Here is an 11,383-nt window from a genome sequence, read left to right on the forward strand (position 1 = left end):
AAAGGTCAGTGCTAAAGCTGTTCCTTATACTTCTGATGAAATTAAGGTACCTCACCCAGATAGAGTATAGGCCCCCAAAGGAAGTAGAAACTGGTGGTTCTCAGAAGGGTGAGAGGCCCTCATCAAGCTACTCACTGCAAAGCTAAATATAGACGGCAGAGGACTATTGGCACTGCAATGCTTTGAATCTGATATCCCCAGAAGCCCTTGTGTTTTGGATCAGTTTTCCACAGCTGTATGACAATTTGGAAGGGAAGCTTTGCTGAAAATATTTGGTGGGGTATTAAAGCCAGTTCCTTGAGGTTGGTTCTTGTGTTGCTCTTTTACACCAAGTATAGCATATTGTGATGTCTGGCCCCTGTTAATGCCATGCTTTAATCTGCCTTCATGAGGCTTCCCCTTGAGACTGGAGCCTAAATAAACCACTTCTTCCCATCAGCTACATTTGGTTGGGTGTTTTGTCCAAGCATGGAGAAGGTAACTGCAATAAAAAAGAAGTTGTTACCACATGTGCAGACCTTTCATTAGAATCCTGATTTTGACTTTTGGCCTTTAAGAACTGGTTATGGGAAGAATATGGAAGGATTCGAAACCCTGGACTAAAAGGCATGCTGTAGGATAGAACTGGACAAACCATTCTGTTGAGAGATGAAAACTAGTTACTCCAGCTACTAAATCCAGCCAGAGGAGAAGAAATAATAATTCCACAAACTGTCATCACTGGTTATGGACATCATATTTGAACTGCAAATATTTAATGTTTACCTGATGATTATTGCTTTTGTATCAGTTCACTCTGTCCTTGTTATGCCTGTTTTGCAATAGACTTAGTTGTTCTATGTCATTATGTGTTGAAAGTATGTAACTTGTTTTGATTTTACAAGATTCACATTTAAGAGACAGTCTTGAATCTCAGATGAGACTTGGAACTTTGGAATCATAAAGTTAGTAAAGACTATGGGAAGCTTTGAAGTTGGACTGAATATAATTTGCAATGTAAGATGTTCATGAGTCTATGGAGGTCAGGAGTAGAAAAAATGTAAATTAGAAAGTGATAGCTTCTATGGCCCTATAGACGCAGACATTTGTTATTGAACTTCCTACTTGAGCCCCTAGCAGGCAAATCACTGCTATAGGAGGGAAGTTCTTATTTTCCAGCCCTAAGGTGTGTTTGTGGGTGAATTTGAATTCCAGCTGAAAGGTGCACAGAGCTGTTAGAACTCTTGCATTTCATACTTATTTGTGGGACTTGCTGTTGGTGATATCTCTGTGCTTGGATCCAAGAAAGGGATCTAATTTCTTCAATCACTGATAGTGATTTCCCTGGACTTTGCAAGCCTGAAATAAACCCCTTTCTCCCATAAACTGTGTCTGGTTGGATGTTAATCCCAGGATGAGATGCTGACTGCAATAAGTTGTTAAGTAAATAAAGACCAATAAAACACCTAACTCCACAAAATTATCAGTAGGAAAAGATTTAACTAATACTTTTCAATAATAACTCTGATATAAATGTCTCCTTTCTATAATCAAAATTTAGACTAACAAACTAGGTGAAAAGGAAGCCATTCTTTTTTATTAAAAAAAAAATCACCTCATTAGATAATAAAATCACTACTTTAGTATGAAAGAATGATGAAAGTTATTTCAAACAAATGAAACCAGAATAAAAAATGTGTCACTCTCCTAATATCTGACAAAATTGACTTCAAGCCAGAAATAATTACCAAATGAGTAGAGATAAAGTAGGATTTGACATTGCAATATTAAGTATATATGTGCAATCACAGGGACACCTAGCTTCATAAACCAAACCCTACTAGATATGAATATGTATAACCTTTTCCATGGATCAGGGGACATCATAGAAGATGGGATAGAAAGAATTTAAGAGTTGTAGGAAAGGGATGTGAACTGTGAAATTCTGCTGGCTGAACTTAGCAAAGCCACTCTGCTCATAAACTTTCATGACATGCGGTAACTTGCACATGATGGGTCATGGCATCATTCTGTTATAGATATGGAAGGGACTTGTGAGGCAACTCATTCCCTTAATTAGCTAGGAACAGTTAAAAATTCTTGGGTGGTAAAGCATTCTCTTCCAAAGTATAGCCATTAGTAAGGAATGAGAAATGCATATACATGAAATTTATGGAAATAAGGGAAGGTAATGTTGCTACACATAATCAAAATGTAATATATAAGCATGAAAATGTCAAAAACTTTAAAGAAATCTTATATACTAATAAATATCAAACTTCTCCAATAATTATCTAATAATATAAGTTCCTATAAAAGCAAGAATAAACCAAACCCCAGAATGGTCATCACAAAATTACAATAATCAAGGACGAACTTAATGAAATGAGACTTAAAAGATAATATGTAGAAATGATAAAAGAAAGGTTGATTGTTTTAAAGGTAAACAAGATTGATTAAACACTAGCCAAACTATAAAAGAAAGATAAGACCCACATCTAAAATTCCAACAGAATCTAATAAAAACCCAGTTATAAAATGTTTACCTAGAAATAAAAGATCTGAAGTAGAAAGATTCAGTGCTGATTAAATCTATCAAACCTGTATGTAATTAGCAATACCAAGAATCCCAAAGTTTTCAAAGTATAAAGGAAAGGATTTATACTATGAAGCCAGTATTACCATATACCAAACCTGTTAAGGACAACAAAATGAAACAATACATCAATTTCCTTGATAGATATGAAGGCAAAATGATAACTAATTTTCTTGCAAATTATATTAAAAACAGATCAATAAAATCATATGCCAATATCTTGGATAGTTTTATTCCAGGGATACAGGCTTGGTCCAACATAGACACTAATGATATTATTGAAATTATATGTAGACTTCAGGACAGAAATCACATGACTTAGTCAACGGATACAGAAAGGCCTTTGGCAAAGTTCATCATTTTTTGTGATAAAAGGTCTGAACAAACTAGAAATAAAATGAACCTACATCAACATGATAAATACTATTATGTACCATATATAGCCAATATTATAGTAAATCAGCAAAACCTGAAACCATTTTCTCTAAATACTGAAATAAATCAAGGGTACCTCTTCTCCCTGGCCTTATTCTTTATAGTGTTTGTTGTATTGGCTTTAGTACTTAATACAGGGGAATGAAATTTTATAAAATATATATAAGAAAGAAAGAAATTATAGTATCACCACCACTAGATGTCATGTTATTTATTATAAGACCATAAAAACCTCAGTGAAAACTTCTTATATTTGATAACCACCTTCAACCAAACAATAGGATATTTAGCAACATGCCAGAATCCTTAATATTTTAATATATCAATACCAAATTTGTCAAACAAAAAATCATGCAAATATTACCATTCACAATAACCTCAAAATAATATAATACTTAAGGAGATAAATTTAATTGAGTAGGTGAAACACATCTACACTAAAAATTTTATTGCAGTGAGGAAATAAATTGAAAACATTAGAAGATAAAAAGATAGCCTATTCTCATGGATTATCATTATCACTATTATAAAACTGCCTATATTCAGGGCAAGAGAAATGGCTCAGTATTTAAGGACTTTGTTTGCAAATCCAGATGAGCTACTTAAAGCCAGATGTACAAAGCAGCACATGTGTGCAGAATTCATTTGCAACAGCTAGAAGTCATGGTGTGTTCTCTCCCTCCCTCTTTTCTTCCCTCCCTGTCTTACCTCTCACTTCTTGCAAATAAATAAATACAAATATTTGTGAAAATGCCTACATTACCAAAAGTGACATATATACAATTTTAATCCAATTTCCATCAAAATACTAATGACATTTTTCACATAACTAGAAAAAAGAATCCTAAACTTTACATGGACATACAGAAAAACCTGAGTATGTAAACAATTTCAAATATAAAGAGGAATGCTGATTGCATTATAGTATTTGATTTCAAGGTATACTGAAGAATTAAAAAAATGCAACAGCATGGTTCAGGGACAAAACAAGAATATACCAAGGAAATGGAGGCTTTTTAAGTTAACTTGCAGGACTATCACCGTACAATGTTTTGAAAAAAAATATCAAAAACATGTATTGGAACAAAAGTCAGCCAGTTCAACAAATGGTACTGTGAAAATGGGATAACCACCTATAGATGGAAACTAGATCCATATAGGTAACCTTATATAATCATTTCAAGAAGAATCAAATACCTTCATGTAAACCTTGAGAATTTACAATTGCTAGAGAAAAAAATAGGTAAAGTACTCAAGATATAAGGATAGGTTTCCAGGTTTGACAAAAATATCTTTCCTGGTGGTGGTTTCTTACATGAACTGAACTTTAGCATCACATGCAGTTGTAACAAATAATGATACTAGGGTATCCCTTCAGAAAGTGTGACTGGCAGTGCTATGTGAGTACTGGGTTTGGTTAAATCTCCCGTCGCGATTTTAGTGCTTACTAATGCTTCTATTGTTCTCAATCAGGTTTTAAACTTAGTGTGTATAAGAATACTTAAGAATCTTGTTAGACTACATACTCTAACCTATAGGAACTCAGATCTTAGTCTTACATATGCAATGAACTCCCACTTGATGTTGATTTTATTTATCTCAGACTGTCTTTTTTTAAAATTGTTGTTGTTGTTGTTGTTTATTTTGATTTATTTATTTGAGATTGACAGACACAGAGAGAGAGAGGGGAGAGTGGGTGCACCAGGGCTGCTTAGCCACTGCAAATGAACTGCAGACACGTGCACCCCCTTGTGCATCTGGCTAATGTGGGTCCTGGGGAATCGAGCCTTGAACCGGGGTCCTTAGGCTTCACAGGCAAGTGCTTAACTGCTAAGCCATCTCTCCAGCTCTATCTCAGACTGTCTTATTGGGACAGAACCTGCTGGACTGCCTTCTAAAAACGTTCTTATAATCAGACACAATTAAATGTCTGTCTATATGTTATCACTTTTATGTACCACTGGAATCCAGAATTTTATTAAACTTTCATTTTCCTGTTTCTCTGAAAATTATCATCAATGTATTTACAGAGAGCATTTCAATTAGAAATACTTTATTTTATTTAAGAGAGATAGAAACAGATATAGATGACAGATAAAGAGATGATGATGATGATGATAATAGATAGATAGATAGATAGATAGATAGATAGATAGATAGATAGATGATAGATGATAGATGATATATAGATATTACATTTGATTTGATATATACATCATGGCTGTAAAAACATAGCTAACAAATACGTTTCTTTTTACTTGTGTCCTTTCTTTTCTCCATCCAGTTTAAACATCACTAAAAATTTCTTTCAGCATTCTTTAGGTTTTTGAAAGAATGACACGACTCTTGAATATAGAATTAAGCAGGTGGAACGTGCAGTCCCAGTAGTGGCATTCCTAACTCATTCTTAGAGGTTCACAATAAGCTACTGGCAAGATACAACGAGCTAAAATTGGTCCTGCTCCAATGTTGTATTTTAATTTCAGTATGAAACAGAATTTAGTAAGGAAATTAGAAGGTTGGATCATTGCATTTGCTCCTATATCAATTTCTTCCTGAGCACTTGAAGTGAAATGTTGAATAAATATTAAGCACATATCATATTTGCTGTTTTAGCCCAAACATCCTTTAACCAGCTATTTTTTAAGGTAAAGGTCCCTTCCTTAACTGCCTAGCAAATCTCTACTACTCATACATGCTTGATGTGATCATTTACAAATTTCTCCTGTAATGTGAAGAAAAAAAAAAATGTTTGCTTTGCTTCTTGTCAATAGTGTACCAGATGTTCTACACAGGCCAATCAGACAAGGAAAGAGATCTTGGCCCATTACTAACTAGGTTTGAAAGTTTGAATGTCTAACAGGTAATGTCATATGTATATTCCCACAACTCTCAAAAACCACTCTTACCTGCTTAGTAAATATGCACCTTTCCATTAATGTAAGTAATATATTTTCTTCTATATTTTACTTAAAATGTCATCTGTTGTTATTGATGTTAATATTATTGTTATCATTTAAAGAATTGTGTTTCTATCCAAGGTAGGCAACCTTATGTATTCAAGATAGGCTGTCCAGATTGAAATATCAAAACCTTGTCCTTTTTAAGCTTCCAAAAGCAGTTTACTTCTTAGTTAAATAATGTCAGATTCAAAGTCATGTAGCTATTACCTGAATACCACAAATGCTTCATAAGTAAAAAGTCCCATTCAATGTTAGAAAGATATAGAACTTGTGGACGAGTATTGTCCAATTTCTCATTTCCTAGTATTTACCAAAGTGGCTTATCTAACAGACTCTGAAGTGGGAGTGTCTCTTGCTACATCCTCTATGTAATTTGATGATGAAATAATATCTTGCAGAAACAAGGAAGCTGACACTTACCCCATGACAGTTTGTGTGAATGTCATTTGGAAACTGTACATTATGTTATAGCTATCTTATTGTTGTTGGAAAGAACACTTGAACAAAAGCAACTGGTGGGAGGAAAGTTTTTATTTTGACTTACAGTCCTGAAGGGAAGCTTCATAATGGCAGGAGAAAGCATGGCAGGAGAGTAAGCACAACTATGTCAAAGGGGAGCTAGCTATAACAATCCTAAACTCATGCCCAGCAACATGTCTCCTCCAGAAAGGATCCACCTCCCAAATTTCCATCAGCTCGAGACTAAGCATTCAGGACACATGAGTTTATGGGGTACATATTCTTAATCACCACAATATTTTCTATACACATATAGGGAAGAAAATATATTATGCTTGCTAATATACAAAAGCATGTAAACTAAAGCTTTGTATAACCATTTTTAATAACAGAAAAAGTTATATTAATTTCCTTAATATCACAGTTGTGAAATATCCTGAATTAGGAGGGAGGCACTTATCCACCACTAAAATTACTTACCTTTTTGTAAATGGCCACACAATAGGAAATTTCACATCCATAGAACTTACTAGGTTGGAATAACTAAATTTTATACACTGATAATTTAAAAGTTTAATCCATACATGAGTCTGTTTAATGCTTTGACTCAAAAATTAATAAAAGTAGAAACTGAATAAAAGTTTATGCATCAGGGCTGGAGAGATGGCTTAGCGGTTAAGCACTTGCCTGTGAAGCCTAAGGACCCCGGTTCAAGGCTCGGTTCCCCAGGTCCCATGTTAGCCAGATGCGCAAGGGGGCGCACGCGTCTGGAGTTCGTTTGCAGAGGCTGGAAGCCCTGGTGCGCCCATTCTCTCTCTCTCCCTCTATCTGTCTTTCTCACTGTCTCTGTTGCTCTCAAATAAATAAATAAATAAATTAAAAAAAAAAGTTTATGCATCAGAAATTGTACTCTGACCAGGAGTGAGACACATCAATGTATCCTTGAAATTTAATTATATTTTAACCTCTAAACTAATTCAGTTATTTTGCAATTCATTTCCTTTAAGGTGTCTGATATGTTAGTAGAAATGTGGATTCCAAGTTCTGACTACTTCATGCTAAACCATTTTTAAAGTTGAGCTGAGTGAGGCTTGCAGTTACTATGGTAATAGGAAGAGGTGAGTTTAGAGGAAATTGTTTAATTCCTTGTAGACTTACATACTCTTCTGATTGGACCCTGTGATTTTCACCTAATTTGCATGTATACCTATGTCTATATAAACTTCTTTCTCCAATCTTCCATTTTACAGAGAAGTCTAATCTCTAAAATCTGCTCTTGGTTTCAGCTTCCTCAAACCATCAAATTCACCTGACAGAGAAGAAATAAGTTTTTCCAAAGGAGAACTGCTCTTGTGCCTACATGGATCACAGAGCCACTCATGCCTAGGAAATTGGACCTGTTCCTGTCTCAGAGAGTCTAGATAACTACTTGAGACCAGGGTACAGGAACAAAAATGCTTGCAGAGTTGCTTGTGGTAGGGATACTGCAACTGTCCCTACCTCTACAAAGCCAGCACAGCCTTGGTCATGGATCTGCATCTACTCTGAGAACTGGTCCCCAGACCTGCTTTCTCCTCTTGGAGAAAACCTGAGAGCTCTTGGCTTCCGATCTTGGGGGACCTGCTGTTGCTCTGAGGATCTTGGTTCCTGCTTCAATGCCTCTTGATGGGTATCCTGAAGCCTGTCACCAATTCAGTGCTGGAAGACCTTTGTGTCTTCTTGGTCAGCCTTGCCACCACACATCAGTTTTTGATTTATTTGTTGCTATGCTCTCATATAAAATGTCTTTCTTCACCTTTCACTGGATGTCCATTTCATTCTTTGCGTGTAGAGATTTATCAATTTAAACAAACAGTTAAACATCTGTCTATACTACAAGTAAAGCAAATATCTACCATGACCTAGGGATAACTGTGGTCTTATTCTCTACCCCCCTGTCTCTTTCTCATTCAGCTCTCTCCCATGCGCATTCAAAATGGCTTTCAAGCATGTCAAACATGTTCTTCCTACTTATGTCTTTGCACATTCTGTTGCCACTGTCTAGAACAGTCTTCTCATAGAAAACATCTTTGTTGTATATGTTGGGCTTCAGATTTATTGAAATATGAGAGAAGGTTTATCTAGATATTCTATAAAAGTTAGCATTACAACTTTTTGCACTGTTTATCAAAAATTTCAAACCTGACATTTCATGTGTTTAATGTTTTGTCTATTGCTTTCCATTAGAAAATTTTATGACAAGAGGGATTTAGCCTCTACCAAACTACCAGACATATGATAGGGTTCAGTAATGAATATGTGTCAAAAGAACTGATATAAGAGAAGAAATAAGTGATTGGAAGAATGACTGAACACATACCCAGGATGCAGGTATATTTTAAACCATGAAAGAAAGTAAAATTGAGAAGTGATGGTAGAATAAACTGTTGCACAGCCTCTTTTTGTTAATTTCAGGAAATCTATTTGTCAATAGAACTACATTTAATGAATTCTTCCAAAAGAGATAAAAAAATATATTACAAGATACAAATTTCATTCTTTCTGATTTTTTTTCTTTTCTTGATAGTGTTGGGTTCAATGAGGTTTGAGACATGCAGACAGTTTCCTTTCACATAATAACTACTGTTGCAGTTATCTTCTTATTTCTAAGACAAAACACCCAGTCAGAAATAGCTTATAAAGTGAAAGGGGTTATTTCAGCTTGCAGTTTCCAAGGGAAACTTCATCATAGCAGAGAAAGCATAAGAGGAGCAGAAAACTGGGCACTACTTCTCCTCTTCAGGGTCAGGAAGGAGGAAGCACTGGCAATGATGACTGGGCTATGCGATCCCAGCTACTATGCTCCTATGCGCCTCCTCCAGCAAGGCTCTCCATGCTGAGGAACAAATATCACAGACACATGATGCTATCAGGGACACTCCACCTTCAAACTATCATACATTCCCTGTATGCTTGATTTATTTTCCAATACTGAAAACTGAACCATAGGCTTTAGGTAAGCATGCTACCTCTGTGCTATCTTTCCAGACTTCCCTGTGTGTCTGTGTAAACTGCAGTACCCAACAATGAGGGTGTAAAGAGAAGTGTGTCATAACTCTTGTCCTTAGTAACTTATCAAGTTGAAGCAGGTGCTGGTGTCAAGAGAATGAAGCTCTCAGGAATTTAGACAGTGGTGATGGTCTGCTCTCAAGATGGCTTTCTATACTGTTTGATAGTCACATCCTCCATGTTTTCCTGTATGGTAACAAGAGTGGAGCATTCTCCTGAAATTTTTGAAGAATTTTTCACCCTAAAATCCAGGTTCAGAAAGACAAATAGCACATGAACTTGTTTATGGGAGGAGCCTAAGCTTGAATTCATAGAAGCGCATAGCCTTCAAGGGCCAGGGGAACAAAAAAAGGCTGAGTAGAGGCTGGTCAAAGGAGAAAACTTCAGTTAAAACATAATCATTCTAGTTAACAGCACTGTGTTCTTGAAAATGGTTGGAAAGTTGTTTTGTGCTCTCACCATAAAAAAAAAAAGACAACTATGTGAGCCAATGTACATGTAACATAGTTCAATTTCACAAAAAAATACAGTTTAAAACATGATATATATATATACCCAATAAATATACACAAATGCATTTGTTAAAAACATCAGCTTTTTTACAGTGTTTTAGGACCAGGAGGCAAATTTTGTCACATTGGGTAATTCTCAAGATGAGTAATCAAGCAATCTACAATTTAAAAAATATATGTTTTTTATTCCAGTGAAGTAATGTTATACATTAGTAAACAGAATTAAAATGTTCTCTTATTAAGCCATTGGCATTTCTTACCTTGGGTGACTTAATTATATGTTATCTGCTTTGTCCAAACTGTATCAAGGGCCAGGTCAATTTTGAAAAACAGAATATTGTCTAATTAGATAATTATCCTTAAGTATAAAAATCTGTAAAAAAAAAAAAAGGTTTATCAGAGACTAGCTAGGAACTAGGGATAATCTGAAAAAAGATTTGCAGTTCTCAGTTATAACTGAGTTTGTTATGCAGATACTTCCTCTTGGTTGAATCATTCCATTCCAGGGGGAATAGGGTGGCTCACAAGATTCAGGAAGCTAACAAAACTTGAAAATGCTCAGGAAGTTCAGAAAGTAAGTAGATTCACAACCCCCATCTTACCCTCAGAAGGCTATGGAAGTAGTGAATAATTGCAGTGTGAAAAATCACTCACGAATTGTCACTCATGCTGGAGTGGGTATTTTGGTGATGGGAGCAAATGTTGACTCGTTCATGCCGCGATAGATAATCACAATAAGCTCATTGGTTTACCAAAGTGGACTTGGGTTGAATGTGTGTGTGTGTGTGTGTGTGTGTGTGTGTGTGTGTGTGTCCATGCATGTGTGTGTTTGGTCTGTCTCTGGTGCCTTATCAGAAATGATGAGGTGTTTGTTCACATACTGCCAGAAAAAGTCATATAGCAATGCTTGACATTTTATGAGTTTCTTCATTTCTTAAGTACTATGCCAATTGAGTATCCCTAATATGATAATCTGAAATAAAAATTGTACCAAAATGTGAAAGGGTTTTGATGACAGAATGTTGCCTCATGTAGAAATTTCTGTAACCACCTTCATGTGACAGGTTGCAATCAAAATGAAGGTGCACTAAAAAAAATCTGTGTGAAATTATCTTAACATTACATGTATAAGGGCATATAAGAAACACAATTTGGGGCAGAAGAGATTTCTCAGTGGTTAGTGGTTATATATGCTTGCTTGGAAAGTTAGGAGGCCTTGGTTTAATTCCCCAGTCTCCATGTAAAGTCAGATGTACTAAATGGTGCATGCCTCTGGAGTTCATTTGTAGTGACATGAAGCCCTGTGTGTCCATACTCACTCTTTCTGACTGCCTCTCTCTCAAGTAAATAAATATATATTGTAAAAAAGATAATTTTTAATTGAATTTTAA

This window comes from Jaculus jaculus, chromosome 6 (genome assembly GCF_020740685.1).
Source record: "Jaculus jaculus isolate mJacJac1 chromosome 6, mJacJac1.mat.Y.cur, whole genome shotgun sequence".
In the NCBI taxonomy this organism is placed as follows: domain Eukaryota; kingdom Metazoa; phylum Chordata; class Mammalia; order Rodentia; family Dipodidae; genus Jaculus; species Jaculus jaculus.